This window comes from Rattus norvegicus, chromosome 2 (genome assembly GCF_021556685.1).
Source record: "Rattus norvegicus strain SHRSP/BbbUtx chromosome 2, alternate assembly SHRSP_T2T, whole genome shotgun sequence".
Classification (NCBI taxonomy): domain Eukaryota; kingdom Metazoa; phylum Chordata; class Mammalia; order Rodentia; family Muridae; genus Rattus; species Rattus norvegicus.
Genome location: NC_141535.1, coordinates 179,885,837 through 179,903,960, shown reverse-complemented (window position 1 = coordinate 179,903,960; position 18,124 = coordinate 179,885,837). Strand labels below are relative to the sequence as shown.

General features: G+C 37.8%; 1 long non-coding RNA gene across 1 annotated transcript; it reads left to right on the top strand.

The window, feature by feature from the left end:
- The first annotated feature begins 1,246 nt into the window (after positions 1–1,246).
- On the top strand, positions 1,247–2,319 carry LOC102550890 (small proline-rich protein 2D-like). The gene is made up of 2 exons (XR_015678115.1): positions 1,247–1,303; positions 1,962–2,319. It is a non-coding gene; the product is annotated as a small proline-rich protein 2D-like (long non-coding RNA).
- The last annotated feature ends 15,805 nt before the right edge of the window (positions 2,320–18,124 follow it).

Sequence of the window (18,124 nt, the reverse complement as noted above, 5' to 3'; positions counted from 1 at the left end):
ACTATTTCATGCCTTTTCATTTGCACAGACTACAGAATCTAATTAGTTGTATGTAAGTGAAAATTTTAGAAACTGCTGTAAACATTGTGTGCACCACCCTTACTACCACCTCATTTCCATCTGCGAGATGACCATCTTCATTACCAATTGCACGATTATTATCATAAATGTACAGGCTATCACACTATCCAGTGTTACCTACCTTCCCTATCATTGCCATCCTCACTCTTCTCATCCCTATAAAGCGCATCATATCCATGTCCATCACTATTTACATGCCTATTGACTCCAGGAAGGAAAATATCACTTATACTACCACCTCAATAGCACAATGACAACAGTACAATTGGTCCATTAAAGATGTGGTTTGCACATAATTAGCATAGGTATTGTGTTCCAACACATGTTATATTTCATCTTCCCTTTATTTTCTTATGTGTATTTCATCAATAATATTGAAGATAATAGATGGATGTAATCAGGTTATCATGTTTGTTTATCAGGAGGGGTTTTATGTATGAAGTGAAACATTTTCATATTTTTAATTTTGCTCTCCTACTTATTATCATTATTATTTACATATTAATTTTATATCCTATTCTCAGCCCCTGGTCCTATTCAACTTTTCCCATATTCTCTTCCACATCCTCCCTCACTTTTTCCTAAGAGCAGGTGGGTTCCCCTTTAGGGTATTGCCACCCTCATACATCAATTCGCTGTGAGGCTAAGGGAATCTTCTCCAATGAAGCCAGAGACAAGGCAGCCAAGTTAGAAGGAAGGAGGAATGAATTGACTCTAAGCACAGGGTTGTCATACATGAAGCTAAAACCATAATTAAAATTTTAATACTTTCTTTCAGTCTATTGGAAAATTATATTTAAAAAATAGAACAATAAGTGAGCAAAGGCAACAGAGAATATTAATAAGATAAATAGAACAAATAAAATACATCCTGAAGGACATATGAGAGTTGTAACAGAGGAAAAAAAAAACATTGGTTACAATCACAAAAGAGCACATAGGTAACCACTTAGACCTTACTGAAACTTAAAACAGGGAAGTACTCACTGAGTCACAGCTCTCAACAATGACAATGTCCAGGAACAGGATGTTTCCCATTTTGTAGAGTCCCATTCAAGCCAGTCATGCATGGATTTGCATTTTGGTTTGGAAATTTTCGGACCTGCCTACACTCAGTCACCTCTGTTCCCACTGGGATAACCAGCCAATTCTATAAATTGGTCCTTGACTGGATGACTGCAGACTCCTGACAGTCACATCCTAGACTACTTTGGAGAACCTGGTGAGTATCTTTTCTTGAGTTGGATTGTCATTTTGCTCTTTCTATGTGCTGTAGTCAATTTTGACCGAGTAAGTGTCTTGAGTTCAGTTTTGGTTATGGGATGAATAGGACCTACCTAGAAGTAAGAAAATTCACAGTGGATACAACAGTGAAGAGTAATACATGGATTTCCTTTACATATAATAACATATAGAACACAGGATATTTCCCTTTCATATGCATCATTTGGTCTTCTTTGAAAGGCTATATACCTAAGTAGGTATTACAACCTGAGACTTTCCTCAGCAGTCCTTTGCTCTCCAATCCCAGATACCCTGCTGGGGTAATACATGTAATGAAGAGGACAGGAACTGGTGCTGTTATTTTTCAGGGCACCAGTACTTGTGATAGCCTGTCTTAAAGGTGTTCTCTTGTGTAAACAGCATTACTTGTTCCTTTGACAAAATACTTTCTCTTGAGAGAAGGACTGAAATACAGGATCATTTCGCAAGGCTGCTGCAAACAAGTGCTGACAGGAAAGAGAAAAGCCAGCAATTCCTAAAATAGGAGTTGGGAAATGATGCTGATGTTCAGAGAGACAAGTTCAGTTGATATTTCATAGCACCGTTCTCTTCTCTGAACTGATCACCTCTGAACACTCTCATGTAATCTCTTTCAGATCCTGAGACTCCAGCACTATGTCTTACCAACAGCAGCAGTGCAAGCAGCCTTGCCAGCCTCCTCCTGTGTGCCCACCTCCAAAGTGCCCTGAGCCATGTCCTCCTCCAAAGTGCCCAGAGCCTTGTCCTCCTCCAAAGTGCCCAGAGCCTTGTCCTCCTCCAAAGTGTCCAGAACCTTGTCCTCCTCCCTCATACCAACAGAAATGCCCTCCTGTGCAAGCTCCTCCAACCTGCCAGCTGAAGTGTCCACCAAAGAGCAAGTGAGGACTTCAGGACTCATCAGGACAAGGGGGAGAGAAGAGAATCTGTCTCATATACTTGCAAAGGAACACCTTCCTCTTCCCTCCATAGTCTTTCATGAATGCACAGGAATCTTCTAATCTTTTCCCTCTCCATGTGCCTGTGATGACCCCTTACACAGAAGATTTCCAGCTTTTGGTATCAGGAACCTGCTGAAAATGATCTATCCTAAGTGATTCAGTGTTCCAGATGCTCAGTGAGAATCGTTGCTCTTATCTACCCTGTGCACTCAGAATATGTTTCTCAAGATGTCAGTCACCTTAGTTGTAGTGCTGCCACTGTGATTCCTGAATAAAGCACAATCTGTTGAATGGTATTATTGGGTCCTTTTTTCTTTTTTCTTTTTTTTTATTAGACAGTTTTTATTTTCACTTCTAATCTTATCCCCTTCCAGGTTTCTCAGTCATGACTCCCCTATCCCATCCCCTCCCCTACTTCTATAAGGGTGTTCACCCTCTCCCCCCATTCCATTCACACCCTCCTATCAATCCCCTGCAATTCCCAGCCTTGTCAGGTCCAAGAGCCTCTCCTCCCATTGGTACCCAAGAAGGCTCTAATCTGTTACATATGCAACTGGAGCTATGGGTCTGTCCATGTGTAGGCTTTGGGTAGTGGTTTAGTCCTTTGGAGCTCTTGTTGTTTGGTATTGTTATTCTTATGGTGTTGCAAGCCCCTTCAGCTCGTTCAATTCCTACTCTAATTCCTCCAACAGGGATCCTGTTCTCATATATATATATATATATATATATATATATATATATATATATATATATATATATATTGTATCTCCATGTAAAGCAGGCTCTAAATGGCCATTCCTTCAGTCTCTATTCTAAACTTTGTCTCCATATCATCTTCTATGAATATTTTTGTTTTCCATTTTAAGAAGGACTGAAGCATCTGCCCTTTGGTCACCCTTTGCTAGAGTTTCATGTGGTCTCTGGATTGTATCATGGGTAATTCGAGTTTTAGGGCTAATATTCACTTATCAGTGAGTGCATACCATGTGTGTTATTTTGTAATTAGGTTTTACTCAGGATGATATTTTCTAGTTTCATACATTTGCTTATGATTTTCATGAAGTTATTGTTTTTAATATCTGAGTAGTGCTCCATTGAGTAAATGTACCTCATTTTCTGTATCCATTCCAAGGACATTTGGGTTCTTCCAGCTTCTGGCTATTATAAAAAATGCTGCTATGAACATAGTGGAGCATGTATCTGTGTTGTATCTTGGAGCATCATTTGAGTATATGCACAGGAATGGTATAGCTGGGACCTCAGGTAGTGCAATGTTCAATTTTTTGAGGAACCTCCAGACAGATTTCCAGAGTGTTTGTACCAGTTTGCAATTCCACCAACAATGGAGGAGTGATAATCTTTCTCCACATCATTGCCAGCTACTGTTGTCACCTGAGTTTTTGATGTTAGCCTTTCTCACTGGTGTGAAGTGGAATCTCAGGGTAGTTTTGATTTTCACTTCCCTGATAACTAAGGATGTCAAATGCGTTCTCTGCATCTAATGAAATGATCATGTATTTTTTTTCTTTGAATTTGTTTACATATTGGATTGTGTTGATGGATTTCCATATATTGAACCATCCCTGCATAACTGGGATAATGCTTGCTTGATTATGATGGATGATTGTTTTGATGTGTTCTTGGATTCTGTGCAGGAGACTTCTTTTGAGTATTTTCGTGTCAATATTCATAAGGGAAATTGGCCTGAAGTTCTCATTCTTTGTTGGATCTTTGTGTGGTTTAGGTATGTGCATAATTGTGGATTCATAGAAAAAATTGGCCACTGTTCCTTTTGTTTCTATATTGTGGAATAGTTTGGACAGTTTTGGTATGAGGTCTTCTATGAAGTTCTAATAGGATTCTGTAATAAACTTATCTGGTTCTGGCCTTTTTTGGTTGGAAGACTTTTAATAACTGCTTCTATTTTCATTAGGATGTATGAGATCATTTAGATGGTTTATCTGATCCTGATTTAACTTTGATACCTGATATCTGTCTAGAAAATTGTCCATACCATCCACATTTTCCTGTTTTATTGAACACAGGCTTTTGCAGTAGTATCTTACGATTTTTTGAATTCCCTCTGATTCTGTTGTTATGTCCCCTTTTTCACTTCTGATTTTGTTACTTTGGATACACTCTCTTTGCCCTCTGGTTATTCAGGCTAAGGATTTATCTATCTTGCTTATATTCTCAAAGAAGCAGCTCCTGGTTTGGTTGTTTCTTTGTATAGTCCTTTTCGTTTCTACTTGGTTTGTTTTAGCCCTGATTTTGATTATTTTCTGCCTTCTACTCATCTTGGGTGTATTTGTTTCTTTTTCTTTTAGAGATTTTAGGTGTGCTGTCAAGCTGCTAGTGTATGCTCTCTCCCGTTTCCTTTTGCAGGTACTCAAAGCTATGGGTTTTCCATTTAGCACTGCTTTCATTGTGTCCTGTAAGTTTGCGTATGTTGTGCCTTCATTGTCATTAAATTCTAAAAAGTCGTTAATTTCTTTCTTTGTTTCTTCCTTGATCAAAATTGTACTTGAGTAAAGTGTTGTTCAACTTCCATTTATTTGTGGACTTTCTGTAATTATTGTTGCTATTGATGACCAGTCTTTGTCAATGGTGATGTAATAGTATGCATGAGATTATTTCTCTCTTCCAGCATCTTTTGAGGCCTGTTCTGTCACCGACTATATGGTTTGGTTTTGGAGAAGGTATCATGAGGTGCTGAGAAGAAGGTATATTCTTTTGTTTTAGGATGAGTGTTCTATAAATATCTATTAAATACATTTGGTTCATGATTTCTGTTACTTTCTCTATATGTCTTTTTAGTTTCTGTGTCCATGATCTGTCCATTGATGAGAGTGGGGTGTTGAAATCTCCTACTATTATTATGTGAGGTGCAATGTGTGCTTTGAGCTTTAGTAAGGTTTCTTTTATGAATATAGGAGCTCTTGCATTTGGAGCATACATATTTAGGATTGAGAGTTCATTTTGGTGGATTTTTCTTTGACGAATACGAAGTGTCCTTCCTTATCCTTTTTAATGACTTTTGGTTTAAAGTCACTTTTATTTGATATTAGAATAGCTGCCCTAGATTATTTCTTCAGAACGTTTGCCTGGAAAGTTGTTTTCCAGCCTCTTACTCTGTGGTAGTTTCTGTCTTTGTTACTGAGTTGTTTTTCCCTTATGCAGCAAAATGCTGGGTCCTCTATACATATCCAATCTTTTAGTTTGTGTATTTTTATTAGTGACTTGAGTCGAGTGATGTTGAGAGATATAAAGAAGAGTGATTGTTGTTTCCTGTTATTTTTGTTGTTAGAGGTAGAATTATGTTTGTGTGGCTACCTTCTTTTGGTTTCATTGCAAGGAGATTACTTCTTGCTTTTTATAGGGTGTAGTTTTTCTTCTTATGTTGGAGATTTCCATCTATTATTCTTTGTAGGGCTGGATTTGTAGAAAGATATTGTGTACATTTGGTTTTGTCATGGAAAATCTTGGTTTCTCCATCTATGTTAATTGAGAGTTTTGCTGGATACAGTAACTTGGGCTGGCATTTGTGTTCTCTTAGGGTCTCTATGATATGGTTCCAGGATCTTCTGGCTTTCATAGTCTCTGGTGAGGAGTCTGGTGTAATTCTTATAGGTCTGCCTTTATATGTTACTTGACCTTTTCCCCTTACTGCTTTTAATATCCTTTCTTTGTTTTGTGCATTTGGTGTTTTGACTATTATGTGATAGGAGGAATTTCATTTCTGGTCCAATCTATTCAGTGTTCTGTAGGCTTCTTGCATATTTAAGGCATCTATTTAGGTTAAAGAAGTTTTCTGCTATAATTTTGTTGGAGATATTTACTGGCCCTATAGTTGGGAGTCTTAGCTCACTTCTATACCTATTATCCTTAGGTTTGATCTTCTCATTGTGTCGTGGATTTCCTGGATATTTTTTGTTAGGAGCTTTTTGCAATTTACATTATCTCTGATGGTTGTTTCAATGTTTTTTATGTTATCTTCGGCCCCTGAAATTCTCTCTTCTATTTCTTGTATTCTGTTTGTGATACTTGTGTCTATGCATTCCTGATCTCCTTCCTAGGTTTTCTTTCTCCAGGTTTGCCTTTCTTTTTGCTTCTTCATTGTTTCTATTTCCATTTTTAAATCCTGTATGAATTTGTTCAATTCCTTCACTATTTGGTTTTGTTTTCCTGTAATTTTTTAAGGGATTTTTGTGTTTACTCTTGAAGTGCTTCTATTTGTTTACCTGTGTTGTCCTGTAGTTTTTTAAGGGAATTATTTATGTTTTCCTTAAAGTCTTCTACCATCATCATCAGATGTGGTTTTTAAATCCAAATCTTGCTTTTCTGGAGTGTTTGGATATAAAATATTTTTCTTTAATGGGAGAACTGAGGTCTGATGATGAAAGTAGTCCTGATTTTTGTTGCTTAGGTAACCGTGCTTGCCCCTTGCCATCAGGTTGTTTCTGCTGTTACCTTGTCTTGCTGTCTCTGACAGCTGTTTGACCCTCCTGTAGGCCTGTGTGTCAGTCCTCCTTTAGACCTGTTTTCTTTCAACAGGCTCTGGGAACAGAGAGCTGCTCCTGGGTTTGTGTCCCAAAACCTCCAGGCAGGTCACTCTGAGCAGAATAATTGTCCTTACCTCTGCTCTCAAGTGTGTCAACACTCCAGGCAAATGGCTTTCAGGTCTGGGCTCAGGCAGAAATGTGAAGGGTCCTGAGCCTGTTTGCCCCTATGTTCTCTTATTCAGAGGCACTAGGCAGGTTCTTCTTGGGCCAGGAATGTGAGCAGAAGTGTCAGTTTTCCCTGAGCTATCAGGATTGTCTGCACTTCTAGGAGGCCAGCTCTCCCCTAACCCCTTTTTCTAATATGTACACTATTACAAGTTATACAAGGACTTGTATTTTGGTTTCAAAATTTTGGGACCTGACCACTTTCAGTCAGCTCTGCTCCTACTAGGCTGACCAGCTACTTCTAAAAATTTGTCATTGATGGCATGATTGCAGACTTTTTATATTCAGGTGCTGGAATACATTGGAGAACATGGCAAGTTTTTTTTTCTTAAGTTGGTCTTACTCCTTGTGCTTCCTATGTCCTATAGTTCTTTAGTTTTATCCCAAGTCATTTGGCTGTAACCAGGCTTTGAATGACGTTTTGTCATAACAAAGATTATTTTGTGTCGGTTTCCTTACGAGACACATTGATTTACTCTGCTTAACCACAATGTCTCCTTTAGCACATGCAAATTCAGGAAGACTATTTCATCTTAAGATATGAAGGTGTCATTAGGACACACTCCTATATTCCACTGATACCACCATGTATTTTGCTCTCCCTTGACTCCTTTCATGGACCAAATAGTAACACATTTACATCAACTATCATAGTTATATTTTTGTACGTTAATAATTGAAACAGCTATTCCAACTTTAGATTTTAAAAGACCTGTACTCTTTCTTAATATAATTATGTACAGTTTCAATCACACTTCTCAAAATTTATCATTATTCATTATCAGTCACTATATCCAGTATATCTGTGTGTCATATTTTCTTAATTCATTCATTCTCTGGTAAGCAGCTATGTTGATTAATTTCAATATTAGGAGTAGTGCTAAAACATAGATGGTTATGCAGGCATTTCTATTGTATGTCCTATTTGATTTTTTTTTAAATATAATGAATGCAAGTGGTGGTGTTGAATCATATGATAGTTTTGCTTTAGTGTTATTTCTTTGGAAGAACCCACAGTGATTTCTATATTTGTTTGGTTAACTTGCTCTGTTACCATTTGAATATTTGTGTTCCTATTACTGCACTGCTGTGCCAGGCCCTTTTATTATGTCAATGGTACTCATCCTTACACAGCTAAAATGGTTCTGTTATAATGTTCATTTTTGTTTCTTTAATAACTAGAAATATTGAACATTTAATAACTAGAAATATTGAAATACGTTACTGTTACTTGTGAAAACTCTTAATCATACTATTACTTTTCTTTAGTAACAATTGAACTATGTCAGGCCTTTTGATTCCCATAGTCTATGGCACCTAATTAATTGTATGTAACTAATAATTTTAGAAGGTGCTGATCCACATTGTTTCCACTAACCTTACCACCACCCCATTTCCATCTGCAAGATCACCATCTTCATCACCAATTCCACCATTATCACAAACAATTCAAGCTCTTACACTGTCCACTACTGCCTACATTTACTATCATTACCATCCTCACTACTCTCACCCCTGCTAAGATCACCATATTCAGGCTCATCACTAGTTACATGCTCATTGACTCCAGCAACAACATCACTTGTACTACCACTATCAGTAGCACAATCGCTATAATATAGTTGGTCTATTAAGGATGTGGCTTGCAGTAATTTGCATAGGAAATCATACTCCAAAATATGTTATGTTTCATCTTCCCTTTATTTCCTTCTTATATTTATTTTATCCATAATATTACAGATAAAGATAGATGCAATTGCATATTATCCTTGTTTCTCAAGAGAAGTTTTATGTATGAAGCAAAAATATTTTCATGTTTCTATTATAGTTCTTCTACTTATTATTATCACTATTATTTTACATATAAATTTTATATACCATTCACTGCCCCTGTTCCTGGTCAACACCTCCCATAGTCTCTTCCCCATCCTCCCTCACTTTTCCTAAGAGGTGGTAGACTTCACTCCTGGGTATCCCCCACTCTGGTACATCAATTCTCTGTGAGTTTAGGTGAATCTTCTCTAACAAAGCCACAGACAAGGCAGCTCAGCTACAGCATATTCCACATACTCCACAGCTCCAATTGTTAGGGTACAGACAACACAGTTTAACAGATGGATATTGCATAAAGTTAACAATGTGTCTAAAAGGTTCAAATTGTCTTTTCTTCTCTTTTGCTATCAACTTCCTTTTACACACCATAAAATTAAAGAAGCATCCTCTCATGGAGTCGCATTTTTACAGATACTTTAAATGTTAATCTGGAGGCTGGAGACATGGCTCAGAGGTAAAGAGCAGTGAGCACTGTTCAGAGATTCTGAATTCAATTCACAGCAACCACTTGGTGGCTCACAATCATTTATAATTGCATCTGATGCCCTCTTCTGGTGTGTTTGAAGATGGCTACAGTATACACACATAAATAAATAGATAAAAAATAAATGTAAAACACAATTAAATAATTTCCTCATTTACATATGCAGATACAGTTGTGATTTCCCTGTTAATTTAGAATAGGAAATTACTGCAGATTTGCAGCATTTCTTTTTAAGAACTGAACACACTGGTTAGTTAAGGTTATACCAAGTCCTGAATCCTTTATGTACACTAGACAGTAAAATTAATGTCTACTATCTTTTAATAAGTGAAGTTTAATCCACATTTCCCCTGAATCCATTACAATTTTCTATCCAATTACAAGTTCCTTGAGTAAAAGTATGGGTCTCCACAATTATTAGAAGTTTTGTTGGTTTATTCCCTCAAAGAATAGTCAGTTTCTTCAAGGTGAATTTCCAAAAGATAATTTTGAGTGAAAGATTTACAGGGAAAACTAAAACCCGATAGTTCTCTTTCTTTCTCTAATGATGCCTTAGAAACCTTCCAGCGTATCTGTCTGAAATAGCATGTAGTGGATGCCAGGAGTTTTACCAACATAGAAAAACATTCAGAATACTGAAGTAAGAAGAAGCCATCCACTCTCCCATGTTCCTCCTTGAGACAAAAATATTGTAGGGAATTGAAAAGCTGCATGTCCACTTCTTTATCAAAGTATAGACTTAGATAAAGTACAGAGAAGCCTCTCTGGAGAAAGCTGTTTTAGAAGTTTGGATCATGTTTCTCGAGGCATGGGTTGGTCAAAAACGTCTTCAGAAAGTGTGCAAACTTACTTCTAGGTTATCAGTATGCGTTTTCTGTACTTTATTTTTGTTTAATATTGTCTATTTTTTATTTTAAATAATGGATTCCTTATAAAATATTTGATTAAAATATTTGAAACCATTCTTGTTTAATCAAAATATTACTATTACTTTTTTTTCATCTTTCTTAACTTGAGTATTTCTTATGTAAATTTCGATTGTTATTCCCCTTCCGGGTTTCCAGGTCAACAACACCCTAAACCCTCCAGCTTCCTTCTCTATGGGTGTTCCCTTCCCCATCCTTCTCCCATTACTGCCCTCCCCACACCAGTCATGTTCACTGGGGATTCAGTCTTGGCAGGACCAGGGGCTTCCCCTTCCACTGGTGCCCTTACTTGTCTATTCATTGCTAACTATGCCATTGGAGCCAGGGTCAGTCCATGTATAGTCTTTGGGTAGTGGCTTAGTCCCTGGAAGCTCTGGTTGGTTGGCATTGTTCATATGGCATCTCAAGCCCCTTCAAGCTCTTTCAGTCCTTTCTAAGATTCCTTCAACAGGGGTCCCGTTCTACTTCAGAGTTTAATGATGGCATTCGATTACATATTTGCTGTATTCTGGCTGTGTTTCTCAGGAGAGATCTTCATCTGGTTCCTGTGGGCCTGCACTTCTTTGCTCCATCCATCTTATCCAGTTTGGTGGCTGTACATATATGTGGGACAGGCTCTGAATGGGTGTTCCTTAGACCTCTGTACTAAACTTTGCTTCCCTATTCTCTCCCTAAGGTATTCCTGTTCCCCTTGTAAACAAGGAGTGAAGCATTCAAATTTTAGTCATCCTTCTTGAATTTCATGTGTTTTGTGCATCTAGGGTAATTCAAGCAGTTGGGCTAATATCTACTTATCAGTGAGTACATACCATGTGTGTTTTTCTGTGATTGGGTTACCTCACTCGGGATGATATTTTCCAGTTCCATCCTTTTCCTGCGAATTTTATAAAGTCATGGTATTTGATAGCTTAGTAATATTCCATTGTGTAGATTTACCACACTCTCTGTATCAGTTCCTCTGTTAAAGGGCATCTGGGTTCTTTCCAGCTTCTAGCTACTATGAATAAGTCTGCTATGAACATAGTAGAGCTTGTGTCTTTGTTATTTCCTGGGGCATGTTTGGTGTATATGCCCAAGAGAGGTATAGCTGGGTCCACAGGTAGTTAAATGTCCAATTTTTGAGGAACCTCCAGACTGATTTCCAGAATGGTTTTATGAGTCTGCAATCCCACCAAAAATGGAGCAGTGTTCCTCATTCTCCACATCCTCACCATCATTTGCTGTCACCTGAGTTTTTGATCTTAGCCATTCTCACTGGTGTGAGGTGAAACAATCTCAGGGTTGTTTTGATTTGCATTTCCCTCATGACTAAAGATGTTGAACTTTTCTTTAGGTGTTTTCAGACATTTGGTATTCCTGAGCATTGAATTCTTTGTTTGGCTCTGAACCGAATTTTTAATAGGGATATATGTCTCCCTGCAGTCTAACTTCTTGAGGTCTTTGTATATTTTGGATAAGCCCTCTATCAGTTGTAGGATTGGTAAAGATCTTTTCCAAATCTGTTGGTTGCCATTTTGTCTTAACAACAGTGTCCTTTGCCTTACAGAAGCTTTGCAGTTTTATGAGATCCCATTTGTCGATTGTAGATCTTAGAGCATAAGCCATTGGTGTTTTGTTCAGGAAATTTTCTCCAGTGCCCATGTGTTCCAGATGCTTCCCTAGTTTTTCTTCTATTAGTTTGAGTGTGTCTGGTTTGATGTGGAGGTCCTTGATCCACTTGGACTTAAGCTTTGTACAGGGTGATAAGCATGGATTGATCTGCATTCTTCTACATGCTGACCTCCAGTTGAACCAGCACCATTTGCTGAAAATGCTATCTTTTTTCCATTGGATGGTTCTGGCTCCTTTGTCAAAAATCAAGTGACCATAGGTGTGTGGTTTCATTTCTGGGTCTTCAATTCTATTCCACTGGTCTATCTGTCTGTCTGTGTACCAACACCATGCAGTTTTTATCACTATTGCTCTGTAATACTGCTTGAGTTCAGGGAGAGTGATTGCACAGAAGTCCTTTTATAGTTGAGGATGGTTTTATCTATCATGGGTTTTTTTGTTATTCCAGATGAATTTGCAAATTGTTCTGTCTAACTCTCTTAAAAATTGGATTGGTATTTTGATGGTGATTGCATTGAATTTGTAGATAGCTTTTGGTAAAATGGCCATTTTTACTATATTAATCCTGCCAATCCATGAGCATGGGAGATCTTTCCATCTTCTAAGATCTTCTTCAATTTCTTTCTTCCTAGGCTTCAAATTCTTATCCTTCAGATCTTTCACTTGCTTGATTAAATTCACACCGAGGTGTTTTATATTATTTGGGAATATTACAAAGGGTGTCGTTTCCCTAATTTCTTTCTCTACCTGTTTCTCTTTTGTGTAGACAAAGGCTACAGATTTATTTGAGTTAATTTTATACGCAGCCACTTTGCTGAAGTTGTTTATCAAGTTTAGTAGTTCTCTCTTGGGACTTTTGTACCTTAATAATTGAAACAGCTATGCCAACTTTGTATTTTAAAAGATCTGTACTTTTCTTAATATAATTATGTACAGTTTCATTCACACTTCTCATAATATATCATTATTCATTATCATTTACTATATCCAATATATCTGTGTGTCATATTTTCTTAATTCATTCATTCTCTGGTAAGCAGCTATGTTGATTAATTTCAATATTAGGAGTAGTGCTAAAACATAGGTGGTTATGCAGGCATTTCTATTGTATGTCCTATTTGATATTTTTTAAAATATAATGAATGCAAATGGTGGTGTTGAATCATATGATAGTTTTGCTTTAGTGTAATTTCTTTGGAAGGACCCACAGTGATTTCTATATTTGTTTGGTTAACTTGCTCTGTTACAATTTGAATATTTGTGTTCCTATTATTCCACTGCTGTGCCAGGCCCTTTTATTATGTCAATGGTACTCATCCTTACACAGCTAAAATGGTTCTGTTATAATGTTCATTTTTGTTTCTTTAATAACTAGAAATATTGAACATTTAATAACTGGAAATATTGAAATATGTTACTGTTACTTGTGAAAACTCTTAATCGTACTATAACTTGTCTTTAGTAACAATTGAACTATGTCAGGCCTTTTGATTCCCATAGTCTATGGCACCTAATTAATTGTATGTAACTGATAATTTTAGAAGGTGCTGATCCACATTGTTTCCACTACCCTTACCACCACCCCATTTCCATCTGCAAGATCACCATCTTCATCACCAACTCCACCATTATCACAAACAATTCAAGCTCTCACACTGTCCCCTACTGCCTACCTTTACTATCATTACCATCCTCACTACTCTCACCCCTGCTAAGATCACCATATTCAGGCTCATCACTAGTTACATGCTCATTGACTCCAGCAACAACATCACTTGTACTACAACTATCAGTAGCACAATCGCTATAGTATAGTTGGTCTATTAAGGAGATGGCTTGCAGTAATTTGCATTGGCAATCATGCTCCAAAATGTGTTATGTTTCATCTTCCCTTTATTTCCTTCTTATGTTTATTTTATCCATAACATTACAGATAAAGGTAGATGCAATTGCATATTATCCTTGTTTCTCAAGAGAACTTTTATATGGCCTCTGAGTTCCCGTTGGGGAGGGCCCAGGAGTGGCAGGACCCCTGCGCCTGAGACACCGCTGGAACCTGAAGGGACATACCTGATAAACAGTTCTCTGCACCCAAATCCCGTGGGAGGGAGAGCTAAACCTACAGAGAGGCAGACACGCCTGGGAAGACATGCCTGCACACATCTCTGATGCCAGAGGAAAACACCAAACACCATCTGGAACCCTGGTGCACGGAGGCTCCCAGAAACAGCGGCGCAGACCTTCCTGGTTGCTGCCGCCGCGGAGAGCTCGTAGGCAGCACCCCACGAGCAAATTTGAGCCTCGGGACCACAGGTAAGACCAACTTTTCTGCTGCAAGTGACCTGCCTGGTGAACACCAGACACAGGCACACAGGAACAGCTGAAAGCCGGTAGATAGGAAAAACTACACGCCCGAAAGCAGAACACTTTGTCCCCATAACTGGCTGAAAGAAAACAGGAAAACAGGTCTACAGCACTCCTGACACACAGGCTTTTAGGACAGTCTAGCCACTGTCAGAAATAGCAGAACAAAGTAACACTAGAGATAATCTGATGGCGAGAGGCAATCACAGGAACCCAAGCAACAGAAAACAAGACTACATGGCATCATCGGAGCCCAATTCTCCCACCAAAGCAAACACGGAATATCCAAACGTACCAGAAAAGCAAGATATAGTTTCAAAATCATATTTGATCATGATGCTGGAGGACTTCAAGAAAGACGTGAAGAACTCCCTTAGAGAACAAGCAGAAGCCTACAGAGAGGAAGCGCAAAAATCCCTGAAAGAATCCCAGGAAATCATAAATAAACAAGTAGAAGCACATAGAGAGGAGTCACGAAAATCCCTGAAAGAATTCCAAGAAAACACAATCAAACAGTTGAAGAAATTAAAAATGGAAATAGAAGCAATCAAGAAAGAACACATGGAAACAACCCTGGACATAGAAAACCAAAAGAAGAGACAAGGAGATGTAGATACGAACTTCACCAACAGAATACAAGAGATGGAAGAGAGAATCTCAGGAGCAGAAGATTCCATAGAAATCATTGACTCAACTGTCAAAGATAATATAAAGCGGAAAAAGCTACTGGTCCAAAACATACAGGAAATCCAGGACTCAATGAGAAGATCAAACCTAAGGATAATAGGTATAGAAGAGAGTGAAGACTCCCAGCTCAAAGAACCAGTAAATATCTTCAACAAAATCATAGAAGAAAACTTCCCTAACCTAAAAATAGAGATACCCATAGGCATACAAGAAGCCTACAGAACTCCAAATAGATTGGACCAGAAAAGAAACACCTCCCGTCACATAATAGTCAAAAGACCAAACGCACAAAATAAAGAAAGAATATTAAAAGCAGTAAGGGAAAAAGGTCAAGTAACATATAAAGGCAGACCTATCAGAATCACACCAGTCTTTTCGCCAGAAACTATGAAGGCCAGAAGATCCTGGACAGATGTCATACAGACCCTAAGAGAACACAAATGCCAGCCCAGGTTACTGTATCCGGCAAAACTCTCAATAACATAGATGGAGAAACCAAGATATTCCATGACAAAACCAAATTTACACAATATCTTTCTACAAATCCAGCACTACAAAGGATAATAAATGGTAAAACCCAACATAAAGAGGCAATCTATACCCTAGAAGAAACAAGAAACTAATCGTCTTGGCAACAAAACAAAGAGAAGAAAAGCACACAAACATAACCTCACATCCAAATATGAATATAACAGGAAGCAATAATCACTATTCCTTAATATCTCTCAGCATCAATGGCCTCAACTCCCCAATAAAAAGACATAGATTAACAAACTGGATACGCCACGAGGACCCTGCATTCTGCTGCCTATAGGAAACACACCTCAGAGAAAAAGACAGACACTACCTCAGAGTGAAAGGCTGGAAAACAACTTTCCAAGCAAATGGTCAGAAGAAGCAAGCTGGAGTAGCCATTCTAATAGCAAATAAAATCAATTTTCAACTAACATTCATCAAAAAAGTTAAGGAAGTACACTTCATATTCATCAAAGGAAAAATCCACCAAGATGAACTCTCAATCCTAAATATCTATGCCCCAAATACAAGGGCACCTACATACGTAAAAGAAACCTTACTAAAGCTCAAAACACACATTGCACCTCACACAATAATAGTAGGAGACTTCAACACCCCACTCTCATCAATGGACAGATCATGGAAAAAGAAATTAAACAGAGACGTAGACAGACTAAGAGAAGTCATGAGCCAAATGGACTTAACAGATAATCTACCCTAAAGCAAAAGGATATACCTTCTTCTCAGGTCCTCATGGTACTTTCTCCAAAATTGACCATATAATTGGTCAAAAAACGGGCCTCAACAGGTACAGAAAGATAGAAATAATCCCATGTGTGCTATTGGTCCACCACGGCCTAAAACTGGTCTTCAATAAAAATAAGGGAAGAATGCCCACATATACGTGGAAATTGAACAATGCTCTACTCAATGATAACCCAGTCAAGGAAGAAATAAAGAAAGAAATTAAAGACTATTTAGAATTTAATGAAAATGAAGGTACAACATACCAAACTTATGGGACACAATGAAAGCTGTGCTAAGAGGAAAACTCATAGCGCTGAGTGCCTGCAGAAAGAAACAGGAAAGAGCATATGTCACCAGCTTGACAGCACACCTAAAATCCCTAGAACAAAAAGAAGCAAATACACCCAAGAGGTGTAGAAGGCAGGAAATAATCAAACTCAGAGCTGAAATCAACCAAGTAGAAACAAAAAGGATCATAGAAAGAATCAACAGAACCAAAAGTTGGTTCTTTGACAAAATCAACAAGATAGATAAACCCTTAGCCAGACTAATGAGAGGACACAGAGAGTGTATCAAATTTAACAAAATCAGAAATGAAAAGGGAGACATAACTACAGATTCAGAGGAAATTCAAAAAATCATCAGATCTTACTATAAAAGCCTATCTTCAACAAAACTTGAAAATCTGCAGGAAATGGACAAATTCCTAGACTGATACCAGGTACCGAAGTTAAATCAGGAACAGATAAACCAGTTAAACAACCCCATAACTCCTAAGGAAATAGAAGCAATCATTAAAGGTCTCCCAACCAAAAAGAGCCCAGGCCCAGACAGGTTTAGTGCAGAATTCTATCACACCGTCATAGAAGACCTCATACCAATATTATCCAAACTATTCCAGAAAATTGAAGCAGATGGAGCACTACTGAACTCCGTCTATGAAGCCACAATTACTCTTATACCTAAACCACACAAAGACACAACAAAGAAAGAGAACTTCAGACCAATTTCCCTTATGAATATCGACGCAAAAATACTCAATAAAATTCTGGCAAACTGAATCCAAGAGCACATCAAAACAATCATCCACCATGATCAAATAGGCTTCATCCCAGGCATGCAGGGATGGTGTAATATATGGAAAACCATCAACGTGTTCCATTATATAAACAAACTGAAAGAACAAAACCACATGATCATTTCATTAGATGCTGAGAAAGCATTTGACAAACTTCAACACCCCTTCATGGTAAAAGTCCTGGAAAGAAAAGGAATTCAAGGCCCATACATAAACATAGTAAAGGCCATATACAGCAAACCAGTTGCTAACATTAAACGAAATGGAGAGAAACTTGAAGCAATCCCACTAAAATCAGGGACTAGACAAGGCTGCCCACTCTCTCCCTACTTATTCAATATAGTTCTTGAAGTTCTAGCCAGAGCAATCAGACAACAAAAGGAGGTCAAGGGGATACAGATCGGAAAAGAAGAAGTCAAAATATCACATTTTGCAGATGATATGATAGTATATTTAAGTGATCCCAAAAGTTCCACCAGAGAACTACTAAAGCTGATAGACAACTTCAGCAAAGTGGCTGGGTATAAAGTTAACTCGAATAAATCAGTAGCCTTCCTCTACACAAAAGAGAAACAAGCCGAGAAAGAAATTAGAGAAACGACACCCTTCATAATAAACCCAAATAATATAAAGTACCTCGGTGTGAATTTAACCAACCAAGTAAAATATCTGTACAATAAGAACTTCAAGACACTGAAGAAAGAAATTGAAGAAGTCCTCAGAAGATGGAAAGATCTCCCATGCTCATGGATTGGCAGGATTAATATAGTAAAAATGGCCATTTTACCAAAAGCGATCTACAGATTCAATGCAATCCCCATCAAAATACCAATTCAATTCTTCAAAGAGGTAGACAGAACACTTTGCAA